Here is a 17,550-nt window from a genome sequence, read left to right on the forward strand (position 1 = left end):
TATTTTGGAAATAAATCAAGCGTGGGTCGTAGTATAGCTTAAGAAAGACTGCAGAATATCTTTATACATCTGAGTAAATCACATCACTTCAGAAAAGCCCCGATATTTAATCCAGCTTTGAATAGGCAGGATGTGGATGAATGGCCCAGCCATAGTAAACAAGGGTTTTATCAGTAAGGGGCTGTGTTGAGGGGTCGGGACATAAAGCAGGTAGTTCCCCGATCCTTCTGGTGCTTGCACATATTCAATGGCGGTAGATAGGTGCTGGGGGGAACGTGTAGTTGGGCATAATGATCACAGATTCACACGTAATTACGTCAACCACAAGAATGCCCTAAACCAACTCATGCGCCAGGATCCAGCAATTGAGGTTTAAATCGGCCTTTGAGCTGTATGTTTAATTAGAGATAGTGAAGGGTACATAAATGTGAAGATGTTAGGGTGACTGACAGGTTATGTATATAGCTGTAATACTGGGGGAGAGTATGTCGACAAACACTGTCAATTACACCACTTTGTGTCATTTCCGGTCGTCACTGAAACGGTTCAAGGGACAAATGTGCGATTTGTTGGAGTTACAAGCATGGTCTTTACTCAAGAACTAAATGAGTTTCTTAAATCCATGTTTGAAGGATTCATGACTTTGTATTCCCCCTTTGACATCTTGGTTGTACTCAATAATTTTGTTTTAAAACTTTATACTGAACTTCTATCATTTCCAAATAGCAAAATCATAAATTGTAACTGTGAAATGTGACTATCATAAATTGTAACTGTGAAATGTGACTAACAAATTGCCTGCCTTTAAATTTGGTGCTATGACTTTTTCTGCTTTTAAATGACAGTGTAATGAATATTTGTTTTTGAAATAAAACTCATTCCGAGTATGTACTTACAATGTTTATTAATGCAAACTTGTTCTCGTCACTATATGGCTGGAATAATGCCGATGTGACGCAAAACCCAACTCAACTCAACTCCCAAATAACAACATTAATAGTCTCCACAAAATGTCAAAAGATATTTGTCCATCATACTTTTGATAATATTCATTGCCCCTTTCATGTGATTATTAATATTGTTAAAAAGATGCTCTGAACATACTCTTTACAGCAGAGTAAATGATATTTCTCTGCTTAATGTCACCATTACTTAATATGCAACAAAATCAAGACAGAACTTCATTTACACAAAACCTATAACTGCCACAAGCTCTGGACAGAAGGTCTCCCACAGACCTTTAACCAATAACCTCCATGCAATTATAGCCATATACCATATTCCTCTGCCGTACACAGACCCATTAAATGTTTAACAGCCTAATTACCTAAGTATTAATGCATGCAAGTGTCTTCAGCCTGTTTATCAACACTCCTGGAAGACTGGCTTCATGATTATGTATACACATATGTATGTAGGACAATGTCCGAAATGGCTAATTGCTTCACTTGCAGATAGCATCAACAAACCATCTGTGTAATGGATCTATCCCCTTCCCCAAGTTGCCTCATCAACAGGTCATGCCATCCACGCCCCATGGATAAACAATGCCATTTGCATTTTCATGTTAAATTCATTTTGAAAAAGATTTACGATGACATATATTTAATGACCATTTAAAAAAAGTCGTGTATTTATAATGATGGCGTCATTAGTTATATTACAAAGGATGTAGTTTTAGTGTTGCTATTAAGGTCAGCAATGAAGATGCACACTGTCACAATCGGTACTCTTCTGTCATGACAGACACGCGGGTTTGGCAAGGTGCGGTAATTAATGGAGGTGGCTGGAGACAGAGCTTACTGACACTTACATAGATACACCTGCTGGGGTGTGTCGGGTGATGGTCATCTCTAGGAGGGGTTGTCAGCACTTCTACACACACGTCACCGATGGGAAGATGTCTGCTTGAGTGTGGAAGATGTGGGCTTGAGTGTGGAAGATGTCTGCTTGAGTGTGGAAGATGTGGGCTTGAGTGTGGAAGATGTGTGCTTGAGTGTGGAAGATGTCTGCTTGAGTGTGGAAGATGTGGGCTTGAGTGTGGAAGATGTGGGCTTGAGTGTGGAAGATGTGTGCTTGAGTGTGGAAGATGTCTGCTTGAGTGTGGAAGATGTCTGCTTGAGTGTGGAAGATGTGGGCTTGAGTGTGGAAGATGTGGGCTTGGGTGTGGAAGATGTGGGCTTGAGTGTGGAAGATGTGGGCTTGGAGTGTGGGAAGATGTGGGCTTGGGTGTGGAAGATGTCTGCTTGAGTGTGGAAGATGTGTGCTTGAGTGTGGAAGATGTGGGCTTGGGTGTGGAAGATGTGGGCTTGAGTGTGGAAGATGTGGGCTTGAGTGTGGAAGATGTGGGCTTGGGTGTGGAAGATGTGGGCTTGGGTGTGGAAGATGTCTGCTTGAGTGTGGAAGATGTGGGCTTGAGTGTGGAAGATGTGTTCTTGGGTGTGGAAGATGTGGGCTTGAGTGTGGAAGATGTGGGCTTGAGTGTGGAAGATGTGTTCTTGGGTGTGGAAGATGTGTGCTTGAGTGTGGAAGATGTGGGCTTGAGTGTGGAAGATGTGTGCTTGGGTGTGGAAGATGTCTGCTTGAGTGTGGAAGATGTGTGCTTGGGTGTGGAAGATGGGGCTTGAGTTGTGTGGAAGATGTGTTCTTGGGTGTGGAAGATGTCTGCTTGGGTGTGGAAGATGTCTGCTTGAGTGTGGAAAGATGTCTGCTTGAGTGTGGAAGATGTGTTCTTGGGTGTGGAAGATGTCTGCTTGTGTGCCAAGATGTGGGCTTGAGTGTGGAAGATGTGTGGAAAATTGGGTGTGGGAAGATGTGTGCTTGGGTGTGGAAGATGTGTGCTTGTGGCTTGTGTGGAAGATGTGTGCTTGAGTGTGGAAGATGTGTGCTTGAGTGTGGAAGATGTGTGCTTGAGTGTGGAAGATGTGTGCTTGAGTGTGGAAGATGTGTTCTTGGGTGTGGAAGATGTGTGCTTGGGTGTGGAAGATGTGTGCTTGGGTGTGGAAGATGTGTGCTTGAGTGTGGAAGATGTGTGCTTGAGTGTGGAAGATGTGTTCTTGAGTGTGGAAGATGTGTGCTTGAGTGTGGAAGATGTGGGCTTGAGTGTGGAAGATGTGTGCTTGAGTGTGTATCTGTGCTCTGTAGTAGTAGCCAGATGGAAGCCACATTGTAGCAGTATTGTAGCCACACAGTAAGAGTGCTTTAGCCACACAGTAAGAGTGCTGTAGCCACATACTGTAGCCACAGATTGTAGCAGTACTGTAGCCACATTGTAGCAGTACTGTAGCCACCTTGTAGCAGTACTGTAGCCACATTGTAGCAGTACTGTAGCCACATTGTAGCAGTACTGTAGCCACATTGTAGCAGTACTGTAGCCACATTGTAGCAGTACTGTAGCCACACAGTAAGAGTGCTGTAGCCACACTGTAGCAGTACTGTAGCCACATTGTAGCAGTACTGTAGCCACACTGTAGCAGTACTGTAGCCACATTATAGCAGTACTGTAGCCACACAGTAAGAGTGCTGTAGCCACACTGTAGCAGTACTGTAGCCACATTGTAGCAGTACTGTAGCCACATTGTAAGAGTGCTGTAGCCACCTTGTAGCAGTACTGTAGCCACATTGTAGCAGTACTGTAGCCACATTGTAGCAGTACTGTAGCCACGTTGTAGCAGTACTGTAGCCACATTGTAGCAGTACTGTAGCCACATTATAGCAGTACTGTAGCCACACAGTAAGAGTGCTGTAGCCACACTGTAGCAGTACTGTAGCCACCTTGTAGCAGTACTGTAGCCACATTGTAGCAGTACTGTAGCCACACAGTAAGAGTGCTGTAGCCACCTTGTAGCAGTACTGTAGCCCCTGTTGTTGTGTAGTATATAACCACATTTTCACCACAATGTAATCAAATTGTAGCAGTAATGTAACCATTGTGAAACCAGGGATGTAACTAGCAGCATAACCACACTGTGACTAGCAATGTAAGGAGTCTGGACAGAGATACCAAAGGTTAATGATCCTTGACCCAATCTGTCTCAAGACTATCTAATTAGTTACAAGTTGGGAATTTCTTTTGTCCAAGATTTATTTCCAGTGTGTCCCCCAGTTACAGATGGAGCACATGGCTGCAGCAAATGGAGGCAGGATTAAAATGAAAAATGATCTCATTCCACAGGTTGGATGGCAGTTTTCTTATCTTGCAGAATATCTGTTGAACATACAGTGGAGGTCTGTTGACTGAGGGAACATTAGTTCAGTAGCTGCCTGCCCGGGGATGGACCTTGTGTAATGGAGGGCTGTCCAAGATTCATGTTTATTTCAAATGGATGTTAATTACACTGTTTACTTCATATGTTATCCAGCTTGATAAGCTTGACCTGTCCACCATGGCACTCAGGGTTGAAGGTGAACCTTGACAAGGAACTGAAGGGGCAATTCAAAAGTTGTTTCAGACATTCACAACTAGTCATCAAGATAATTATTTTATCCACTATTGTTCTGAGTATTGTTATTGTTGTAGGTTTGAAATATTGTCCATACCACTTTCTGGGTTCTTTACTGCAGATTAGGAATACTGGTGGTCTAGTTGTTTTAGGTGCTGCTCTTCACTGTGCAAAGTTGTGCCCCTTGGGCATGCCAGGATCCTATAATCATGGGTTCAAATACTTGTAGGTTTGTCAGCACAATTCAGTGGTTGTGGCAAATGGCTAAGACCTGTCCTGCCACATTTAGCTCATATGATGTGTTAGTGGAATAAAGTTCAAAGCAGACTTAAAACCCACACTGGGCCCATATACCAGTTGAGGTAAATCATAAAGTTTAATTGTATTAATTTCAAATTCTAATGGACTGGAATTGTACAGATATTACATAGACATGAGTGCGTGCATGAGTTTTTTTACGACGCTTTTAGCAATATTCCAGCAATATCACAGCAGGGGACACCAGAAATTGGCATCACACATTGTACCCATGTGGGGAATCAAACCCAGATCTTCAGTGTGATGAGCGGACACTTTAACCATTAGCCTACCCACCGCCCCTGATATGAAGAGGAGAGTAACTGTTACTATGACGACCATGCATGTTCACCGGTGTGAAGAATATATGAAAACAACCTATATAAAAGTTTTTTTGCCAACCAATTTATAAAGAATTATTCCATTACACTCTTATCTGGTGGAGAACACATAATATTGTCCTAATCCATCTTACACATCTTTAATATACTTGCCAATACACACTGAAACCCATTTGATAAAGGAGCATGTTACTTCAACTTTAATTTAAATGTAAGATTAGGTCTTTCACAGGTGAGCAATGGTTCTTAGCCACCTGTTGTCCCGATCACATTTCAATACTGGATTACCTGCACATACAGTCCGAAGAAAAAGTAAGTTACACTTGAAGAGCTGACCTTGTTGTGAGAGTCAGAGTAACTGACGACTGATTGGAAGGGGGAGACGGAGGGGGAGGGAGACATGTCCCAAGGAGGACATACCATACTGAACAGAAAGCTGTACCACCGAGAAATATGGAAATTTATTTATACTGTATATGATCATTGAAAAGCCGAATTTTGAAGACCAACAAAAGCAGTCTATAGAAATGAGTCAGCTTATCTATGGGTTACACTTTTATCAAACTCATTTTTGTGGTGGTAAGAAAACATCATTTCTTGTGAATTTGCAATTCAACATCGCTTGACAAGATTATTTACCTTTTTAAGTGTTGATTTGTTTTTGCTGGGCATTGGATTATATGCAGGGATAAAGAATACCACGTGTATTTGTCTCGTAAAACAGAATTTGGTGTCTGGTGAAAATGAGCAACAGAATGAGCTACAGCACTGAGCTTGTGCCATCTACTGACAGATGGTTAAAGTAAAGAGTCAAAGCTATTCCCTTTGATAGACAGGTACAGTATGGGACAGAAGTGAGTGCCAATGTTCTAGTGAGGGATAGGTATAATATACAGGGCAGAAGTTAGTGTCAGTGTTCCTGTTTGAGATAGGACATTACAGGACAGAATTAGTGGCAGTAATATATGAAGTTGTACAGTACAGCTCAAAATCTCGTCAGTGCTCTTGTGAGAGCTACAGTACAGCGTAGAATTTAGGACCACTGAACTAGTGAGAGAAAAGTACAGTACATTGCTGAAACTGAAGCCAGTGGTTCACTGTGAAAGCTAGAGTAGTAAATGAGAGAATGGCAGTTGCTTTATGCCACAGTTTGCAACATCACCTGTATGTAATCAATGTGTTAAAACAGAGATTACTGGGGACTCACACTACCCTGGACTCTACTCCTGACAGACAGATAGAAAAGCACAACAAGAGAGAACTTGATCTAAACATATCCACCATTGGCTTGACGACAGATTATCCTGATCATACAGATCAAACAAAGCATATCTAACATTGATGCATATTTGCAAACTGCTGATAATACAGCTGTTTCGTATTCTATTCCACTTTGTCAAAAATTGACTATAACACATCAATTCCCAAAAACAGAAACTTGTCTTTGATTCTGGGGGTACTTCCTGTGTTTACAAGTCAGTGTTTAGCTGTTCCAGGCTGTGAACACACCTGTAATCTCTGTCAGCCTGATGTACCGGGCCAGTAATCTATCCCTGGTGACTCACAGCTCACTATCACAAGGGTCCACATGTAGATCGCTACTTTCAACAGTATTAAATCCTCATTAAGTATTATCCATATCAACTGATACTCAAACCTTTTTTTTGTAGGGACTCAGTTTGAAAAGATTTCTAATTCAAACCTTGATGTCCAAATAAGGAAATATGGGTGACAATGACAACAATTGCGGCACACCTAAATGTGGTACTATGGCGGATACAATCCTTCACATCTCCATCAGGTGCTATCTGGATACCCTCCTTCCCCTACAGACATTGACAATCACATCTACATCAGGTGCTATCTGGATACCCTCCTTCCCCTACAGACATTGACAATCACATCTACATCAGGTGCTATCTGGATACCCTCCTTCCCCTACAGACATTGACAATCACATCTACATCAGGTGCTATCTGGATACCCTCCTTCCCCTACAGACATTGACAATCACATCTACATCAGGTGCCATCTGGATACCCTCCTTCCCCTACAGACATTGACAATCACATCTACATCAGGTGCCATCTGGATACCCTCCTTCCCTACAGACATTGACAATCACATCTACATCAGGTGCTATCTGGATACCCTCCTTCCCCTACAGACATTGACTCCATCTCCAGGTGCTATCTGGATACCCTCCTTCCCTACAGACATTGACAATCACATCTACATCAGGTGCTATCTGGATACCCTCCTTCCCCTACAGACATTGACAATCACATCTACATCAGGTGCCATCTGGATACCCTCCTTCCCCTACAGACATTGACAATCACATCTACATCAGGTGCTATCTGGATACCCTCCTTCCCCTACAGACATTGACAATCACATCTACATCAGGTGCTATCTGGATACCCTCCTTCCCCTAGACATTGACAATCACATCTACATCAGGTGCTATCTGGATACCCTCCTTCCCCTACAGACATTGACAATCACATCTACATCAGGTGCTATCTGGATACCCTCCTTCCCCTACAGACATTGACAATCACATCTACATCAGGTGCTATCTGGATACCCTCCTTCCCCTACAGACATTGACAATCACATCTACATCAGGTGCTATCTGGATACCCTCCTTCCCCTACAGACATTGACAATCACATCTACATCAGGTGCTATCTGGATACCCTCCTTCCCCCTACAGACATTGACAATCACATCTACATCAGGTGCCATCTGGATACCCTCCTTCCCCTACAGACATTGACAATCACATCTACATCAGGTGCCATCTGGATACCCTCCTTCCCCTACAGACATTGACAATCACATCTACATCAGGTGCTATCTGGATACCCTCCTTCCCCTACAGACATTGACAATCACATCTACATCAGGTGCCATCTGATACCCTCCTTCCCCTACAGACATTGACAATCACATCTACATCAGGTGCTATCTGGATACCCTCCTTCCCCTACAGACATTGACAATCACATCTACATCAGGTGCCATCTGATACCCTCCTTCCCCTACAGACATTGACAATCACATCTACATCAGGTGCCATCTGGATACCCTCCTTCCCCTACAGACATTGACAATCACATCTACATCAGGTGCCATCTGGATACCCTCCTTCCCCTACAGACATTGACAATCACATCTACATCAGGTGCCATCTGGATACCCTCCTTCCCCTACAGACATTGACAATCACATCTACATCAGGTGCCATCTGGATACCCTCCTTCCCCCTACAGACATTGACAATCACATCTACATCAGGTGCCATCTGGATACCCTCCTTCCCCTACAGACATTGACAATCACATCTACATCAGGTGCCATCTGGATACCCTCCTTCCCCACAGACATTGACAATCACATCTACATCAGGTGCCATCTGGATACCCTCCTTCCCCTACAGACATTGACAATCACATCTACATCAGGTGCCATCTGGATACCCTCCTTCCCCTACAGACATTGACAATCACATCTACATCAGGTGCCATCTGGATACCCTCCTTCCCCTACAGACATTGACAATCACATCTACATCAGGTGCCATCTGATACCCTCCTTCCCCTACAGACATTGACAATCACATCTACATCAGGTGCCATCTGGATACCCTCCTTCCCCTACAGACATTGACAATCACATCTACATCAGGTGCCATCTGGATACCCTCCTTCCCCTACAGACATTGACAATCACATCTACATCAGGTGCCATCTGGATACCCTCCTTCCCCTACAGACATTGACAATCACATCTACATCAGGTGCCATCTGGATACCCTCCTTCCCTACAGACATTGACAATCACACATCTACATCAGGTGCCATCTGGATACCCTCCTTCCCCTACAGACATTGACAATCACATCTACATCAGGTGCCATCTGGATACCCTCCTTCCCCTACAGACATTGACAATCACATCTACATCAGGTGCCATCTGGATACCCTCCTTCCCTACAGACATTGACAATCACATCTACATCAGGTGCCATCTGGATACCCTCCTTCCCTACAGACATTGACAATCACATCTACATCAGGTGCCATCTGGATACCCTCCTTCCCCTACAGACATTGACAATCACATCACATCAGGTGCCATCTGGATACCCTCCTTCCCTACAGACATTGACAATCACATCTACATCAGGTGCTATCTGGATACCCTCCTTCCCTACAGACATTGACAATCACATCTACATCAGGTGCCATCTGGATACCCTCCTTCCCCTACAGACATTGACAATCACATCTACATCAGGTGCTATCTGGATACCCTCCTTCCCCTACAGACATTGACAATCACATCTACATCAGGTGCCATCTGGATACCCTCCTTCCCCTACAGACATTGACAATCACATCTACATCAGGTGCTATCTGATATATACTCCTTCCCCTACAGACACATTGACAATCACATCTACATCAGGTGCTATCTGGATACCCTCCTTCCCTACAGACATTGACAATCACATCTACATCAGGTGCTATCTGATACCCTCCTTCCCCTACAGACATTGACAATCACATGTACATCAGGTGCCATCTGGATACCCTCCTTCCCCTACAGACATTGACAATCACATCTACATCAGGGTGCTATCTGGATACCCTCCTTCCCCTACAACAGACATTGACAATCACATCTACATCAGGTGCCATCTGATACCCTCCTTCCCCTACAGACATTGACAATCACATCTACATCAGGTGCCATCTGGATACCCTCCTTCCCCTACAGACATTGACAATCACATCTACATCAGGTGCTATCTGGATACCCTCCTTCCCCTACAGACATTGACAATCACATCTACATCAGGTGCTATCTGGATACCCTCCTTCCCCTACAGACATTGACAATCACATCTACATCAGGTGCTATCTGATACCCTCCTTCCCTACAGACATTGACAATCACATCTACATCAGGTGCTATCTGGATACCCTCCTTCCCTACAGACATTGACAATCACATGTACATCAGGTGCTATCTGGATACCCTCCTTCCCCTACAGACATTGACAATCACATCTACATCAGGTGCTATCTGGATACCCTCCTTCCCCTACAGACATTGACAATCACATCTACATCAGGTGCTATCTGGATACCCTCCTTCCCTACAGACATTGACAATCACATGTACATCAGGTGCTATCTGGATACCCTCCTTCCCTACAGACATTGACAATCACATCTACATCAGGTGCTATCTGGATACCCTCCTTCCCTACAGACATTGACAATCACATCTACATCAGGTGCCATCTGGATACCCTCCCTTCCCTACAGACATTGACAATCACATCTACATCAGGTGCTATCTGGATACCCTCCTTCCCCTACAGACATTGACAATCACATCATACATCAGGTGCTATCTGGATACCCTCCTTCCCCTACAGACATTGACAATCACATCTACATCAGGTGCCATCTGATACCCCTCCTTCCCCACACAGACATTGACAATCACATCTACATCAGGTGCTATCTGGATACCCCTCCTTCCCCTACAGACATTGACAATCACATCTACATCAGGTGCTATCTGGATACCCCTCCTTCCCCATACAGACATTGACAATCACATCTACATCAGGTGCCATCTGGATACCCTCCTTCCCTACAGACATTGACAATCCACATCTACATCAGGTGCCATCTGATACCCTCCTTCCCTACAGACATTGACAATCACATCTACATCAGGTGCCATCTGGATACCCTCCTTCCCCTACAGACATTGACAATCACATCTACATCAGGTGCTATCTGGATACCCTCCTTCCCCTACAGACATTGACAATCCACATCTACATCAGGTGCTATCTGGATACCCTCCTTCCCCTACAGACATTGACAATCACATCTACATCAGGTGCTATCTGGATACCCTCCTTCCCCTACAGACATTGACAATCACATCTACATCAGGTGCTATCTGGATACCCTCCTTCCCCTACAGACATTGACAATCACATCTACATCAGGTGCTATCTGGATACCCTCCTTCCCCTACAGACATTGACAATCACATCTACATCAGGTGCCATCTGGATACCCTCCTTCCCGATACAGACATTGACAATCCACATCTACATCAGGTGCTATCTGATACCCTCCTTCCCGTACAGACATTGACAATCACATGTACATCAGGTGCTATCTGGATACCCTCCTTCCCGTACAGACATTGACAATCACATCTACATCAGGTGCTATCTGGATACCCTCCTTCCCTTACAGACATTGACAATCACATCTACATCAGGTGCTATCTGGATACCCTCCTTCCCCGATACAGACATTGACAATCACATCTACATCAGGTGCTATCTGGATACCCTCCTTCCCTGGCTACAGACATTGACAATCACATCTATCAGGTGCTATCTCTATGCATGCCTTCCCTCTGAACTAGTTGGGAGTCACATATACATCAGGCAGTGCCATCTGTATACCTCCTTCCATACAGCATTGACAATCACTAACCACTAGGGGGTGCTATCTGATGTGTCCTTCCCTACAGCATTGACAACTCAACTACATCAGGTGCTATCTGGATATAATGTCCTCCTTCCTGCGTGCAGACATTGACAATCTAGAGTGTACAATGGTGCCATTCTGGATACCCTCGATGTTCCTACAGATTGACTATCACATGTGCATCAGGTGCTACTGGATACTAGGGGGAGTACAGACATTGACAATTCTCTGCATGTGCAGGGGACTATCTGGAGTGTATCCTCCTTCCCACTCTGCATTGACACAATCACATCTACATCAGGTGCTATCTGCATACCCTGCTTCCCGGCTACTAACTAGGAGTGTATCTGCATATTCTCTGCATGTGCTGGGGCTACTAACTAGGGGAGTGTATACGATGTGTATTCTCTGCATGTGCAGGGGCTACTAACTAGTATTCTGCATGCAGGGTGTATGTACGATGTGTATTCTCTGCATGTGCAGGGGCTACTAACTAGGGGGGAGTGTATATGATGTGTATTCTCTGCATGTGCAGGGGCTACTAACTAGGGGAGTATATATACGATGTGTATTCTCTGCATGTGCAGGGGCTATGAACTAGGGGAGTGTATACGATGTGTATTCTCTGCATGTGCAGGGGGCTACTAACTAGGGGGGAGTGTATACGATGTGTATTCTCTGCATGTGCAGGGGACTACTAACTAGGGGAGTGTATACGATGTGTATTCTCTGCATGTGCAGGGGCTACTAACTAGGGGAGTGTATCACGATGTGTATTCTCTGCATGTGCAGGGGCTACTAACTAGGGGAGTGTATACGATGTGTATTCTCTGCATGTGCAGGGGCTACTAACTAGGGGGGAGTGTATACGATGTGTATTCTCTGCATGTGCAGGGGGCTACTAACTAGGGGGGGTGTATACGATGTGTATTCTCTGCATGTGCAGGGGGCTACTAACTAGGGGGAGTGTATACGATGTGTATTCTCTGCATGTGCAGGGGGCTACTAACTAGGGGGAGTGTATACGATGTGTATTCTCTGCATGTGCAGGGGGCTACTAACTAGGGGAGTGTATATGATGTGTATTCATGTCTGCATGGCTACATGTCCAGGGACACTCTGAACAGGGGGACACGGAGTATTCATAACCATGGGCAGATATGGCTACTAGTGGATGTGCGATGTGTATTCTCTGCATGGCATGCAAGGGGGGACTATGAAGGACACTAGTGCAGGGGCTACCTAACTATAATGGAGTGTGTGTATTCTCTGCATGTGCAGGGGGCTACTAACTAGGAGGAAGTATCACAATCTGTCTTCTCTGCATGTGCAGGAGGCGGACTAGTTAGAAGTGTATACATGTGTATTCTCTGCATGTGCCAGGGGCTACACAACCCAGCACATGGCATGCACGACCCAGTGTATTCTCTGGAGCAGGAAAGGCATGATGGACCCCAGACTAGGAGGGAGAGTGTGCACAGTGTGGAAGGACCGAGAGGAGAATCCCACACACGGAATGGCATAACACAAATCCAGACCCACACGATGTGCTAGTAACTAGAGGTATACGATGTGTGTATTCTCTGCATGTGCGGGGCTACGAACTGGAGTAGTGTATGGTCTTCTCATGTGCAGGGGACTATTAACTAGGGGAGTATATACGATGTGTATTCTCTGCATGTGCAGGGGAGGCTACTTATGAACTAGGGGAGTGTATACGATGTGTATTCTCTGCATGTGCAGGGGCTATTAACTAGGGGAGTATATATGATGTGTATTCTCTGCACTGTGTGCAGGGGCTACTAACGACATGTGAGTGTATAATGATGTGTATTCTCTGGGTATTACACGCATGTGCAGGGGCTATGAACTAGAGGAGTGTATATGATGTGTATTCTCTGCATGTGCAGGGGCTACTGAACTAGGGGAGGCATGTATAACGATGTGTATTCTCTGCATGTGCAGGGGCTATCTAACCAGGTGAAGGGAGTGTATATGATGTGTATTCTCTGCATGTGCAGGGGGCTACTAACTAGGGGAGGTATCACGATGTGTATTCTCTGCATGTGCAGGGGACTACTAACTAGGGGGAGTGTATACGATGTGTATTCTCTGCATGTGCAGGGGGCTATGAACTAGGGGGGAGTGTATACGATGTGTATTCTCTGCATGTGCAGGGGGCTACTAACTAGGGGGGAGTGTATACGATGTGTATTCTCTGCATGTGCAGGGGGCTGCTAATTAGGGGGAGAGTATACGATGTGCAGGGGGCTACGAACTAGTTGGGAGCGTATACGATGTGTATTCTCTGCATGTGCAGGGGGCTACGAACTAGTTGGGAGTGTGTATAACATATGTATTTCATTAGTCAATGTCCTGGGCTATCTCCTCACTCTCCTCCCACCAGATAACAGTGATACAGTTGGCACAGAGAGCACCCTGCCACATCCCTGCCAAGTTGCATCAGCCACACAAGGAGCGGGGACACGTACTGCTGGCTAGTGGTCAGTACACGTACTCAAAGTATACTCTTATGGCTCCAACCATGTTTCTCTGTCATGCTTCTGTGTACAGGCAGTGGGAGGCACATGTCCTGTTTTGTAGGTCTTAAATAGGTGGGTGGGTGAGTGAGTGACCATGTTTTACTTACTGGATAAAACCACTTTGCAACCATATGGGACTCAAACTCAAGCCTCCTTAATCATCAGCAAGTGCTATATAGGCACTATACCACACAGAGCAATGAAATATAACCTTTTATATCATATGAATGTTAGCAGATGAACTAGGTATCTAGCATACACATCTGCTAGGAAATCCTGTGATTGACATCATGAGCATTGGGACATGAGACATGCATTAACAAAGTCATCAGGTCTGACCATCCACCCATGTGCGTCTCTCCTAACAACAATCATTGGTTGTTTAAGACTGCTGATGACCACTTCTCACACGGATCTTCAGGGTGGGGGGCGGTGGGGTATCCTAGTGGTTAAAGCATTGGCTCATCATGCCGAAGACCCGGGTTCGAATCCCCACTTGGGTACAATGTGTGAAGCCCATTTCTAGTGTCCCCCGCCGTGATGTTGCTGGAATATTGCTAAAAGCGGCGTAAAACCAAACTCAGTCAGTCAGGGTGGACTATGACACAAGGAAGAAAAAGAATAACCAATAAAACTGCACTGTTAAACCTCTTTAATATCAGTCACCTTCCTAATCAGCATACAAACCACATATACACCGATCAGATTTCTCAACAATTGCATTCAAAATCAAGATAGAAAGAAATCTTCTTTTCGATACAAATACCATTAAAACCCTATTAACAGTATCAACATAGAAATACAGGTTTCAGTTTCTCATCTGAAATCAATCATGTTTCCATGTCAGTGAACACTGTAAGCTACATGCATCACAATGGCCCGTTTTTCAGCGGAACTCAACACCGGTAGATAACAGGCATGTATCGACTGCCTCCAGCACATAGCTGAAGCCAGTAAACAGATAAATGGTGTGATACCACAGTGTGAAATTTCAATCCTGATTCCACAAATAATCGTGAAATCTGTGGACAATAACAACAGCGAACCAGCTTCTTGATTCTGCTGCACCTGCTTGGTGATTTATACAGTTGCTGTAAAACTGCTGAAAACTGGTTGGGAAACAATGGGTTTACTGGGTCCGGAAACACACTTACCACTAGGCTAACCTACCATCACCTGATGAAGGAGTAAGGACAGGCTTAATGCCAAAAGTGAGTGAGTGAGTGAGTGAGTGGGGAGTGAGTGAGTGAGTTTCAAAGCTATGAAATTCCTTTTACGGACTAAGTTGTCATGTCACATGATACAAACACATGTTTATTTGAGAACTGGAAAGAGTGGGAAAAGAGTGAGTTCGTGAGGGACTGCGAGTAAGTAAGTGAGTGAATATCAGATTGATGAGAAAGCACATGTGTGAAAATATGCAAGGGCTAAATCCCAGCCAGAACTCAGTCAATTCCCCAGTCCTCCAAGTTTACCGATGCATGAAATCTTATTAAATGTAACAAATGATCTTATAATAAGACCTTTGCAAAGTTGACCGTCTCCATCCTTTGTGCGTTTTGAACTCTCTGTCCAGCCTGTCATTGTTATCTGATCAACTTAACAATCAAAAAGCTTGTTAACATTCTCCTAAAAGAAACATGACAAACGAGAAATGGATCAAGTACGGTAACTTTTGGTAACAGATCTTGTGACCATCAAACACACTCCCATTTAATTACATTGGTAATTTGATTCCGTATTCCACCTGATGCACACATCCCTTGGTGTTACTTTTAGACCTACCCATATATCAGGGGTAATATGATGCAGGCAGTGTGGAAGTCCTGTAGGAGATGACCACTGTAATAAATGGGTAGGGCCACCTACCTGTCCGCCTTTGAGAGATCAGGACTAAGATAATTCTACCGGAAGATTTGGAACATGATCGGGGTTTGGTATTATGGGTCACAGTGACATAGATTTCACAGCATCAACGTGTGAGTTATTTGACCATAAACAGGTTGGAAGGCTGGGTCCATGACTGAATGACTGGAACTGAGTGAGTGAGTGAGTGAGTCTAATGGTGCTGTATTTCTATAGAGATAACAGATAACATATTTATTGCACAAACGTTCCATACAGAAACAGTGACAATATTCTATAAACTACATAAAGAAGATATATAATGAATCATATATATATGATGAGTAACAAAACATATAATAATACAAATGTGTATAATAATAATAATAATAATGGCCTAGGACAATCAGGTCTTCTATAAGATATATATATGGCCTCTGTTCTCCTATGTCACAATGTGTGAACTTGGTGATGGAGGAAAGCCTGAAGGGAGGCTGATGTTTGGAATTCCCACATGAGCCTGGGTCTGGTGCCGACAAACCGATGAAATGTTACCAGAGTGAATCTGGGATTTGAACCCATGATCATAAATGACTGGAATGCCTGAGGTGATAAAGCTCAGCCCACCAAGTTGTGGCACCTAACTGGGATACAGTTGCCCCCTAAAACAAGTAACACCAAATATGGGCTCCACATATTTCAATCCATGTGGAGAATCCCACATGAATCTTTGGCATGATGGTTTACACTTATGACATTTCAACAAGATTATGCATGGATTCAGCCAACATACAACTCAAGCATGAGAGCTCTATAGTAAGTTAACGACCTTGCCCGAGGACGACGGATGCTTCCTGACTCTCAACAACCTTAACAAAATAAAACATACTGATTTCAGTATTATTTTTCTTCCTGTCACATAAAAACAAATTAAATGTTGCAATAAACTTAACACGACATACTTTAAACCTCAATACCAAGAAATTCTCCACCTGTAAAACTTAATACATGTATTAATACTTTTAATCCTTCCCCCTCCACCCCACCCATAAGCTCCTTGTCTTTACAATCTGCCGCCATGCACGCAGAAAGAAGAGCTGTTGAACTTTGGTCGGAACAAGGCTTCTTCGTATCAGGGTGCAAAAACCACACACTCTATCAAATATCGCGGGACGGATTAGGATAACAAAGATTAGTTCTCTTCCTCCACTTAGAATAAGGGTATTTGATATCAGTATTTGTGTAGGCTGCTACCTACCATGGATTAGAAATGTGGAGAACAGGTTTATATCGGCATCGAGTATCCGACTTCCTGCAGTACAAGAGCCAGAAATTAACAACACGATTGACGTACCATGTGTTATGTACGCTCGTCAATAGCTGTCAAACTGGCACCATAAGATATAGACGATTACTTGTTTCCCCTCCTGAGTTTGTTTTATTGATATAACCAGTATCAGTTGTAACATCAGTTGACTGTTTCCTCATTGTGGACAGGTATTTGTGGAACAGGTGACCGATTTTGTAAAAGAGTCTTTTTCGT

At 44.0% G+C, this 17,550-nt stretch overlaps 1 long non-coding RNA gene across 1 annotated transcript in view; it reads right to left on the minus strand.

Annotated features, from left to right (window-relative positions):
• The window catches only part of LOC124260536, a 97,230-nt gene that overhangs the window by 57,543 nt on the left and 22,137 nt on the right, over positions 1–17,550 (minus strand). The gene's annotated exons all lie outside the window — the stretch shown is intronic.

This window comes from Haliotis rubra, unplaced genomic scaffold (genome assembly GCF_003918875.1).
Source record: "Haliotis rubra isolate DU_JTF1 unplaced genomic scaffold, ASM391887v1 Scf119, whole genome shotgun sequence".
In the NCBI taxonomy this organism is placed as follows: domain Eukaryota; kingdom Metazoa; phylum Mollusca; class Gastropoda; order Lepetellida; family Haliotidae; genus Haliotis; species Haliotis rubra.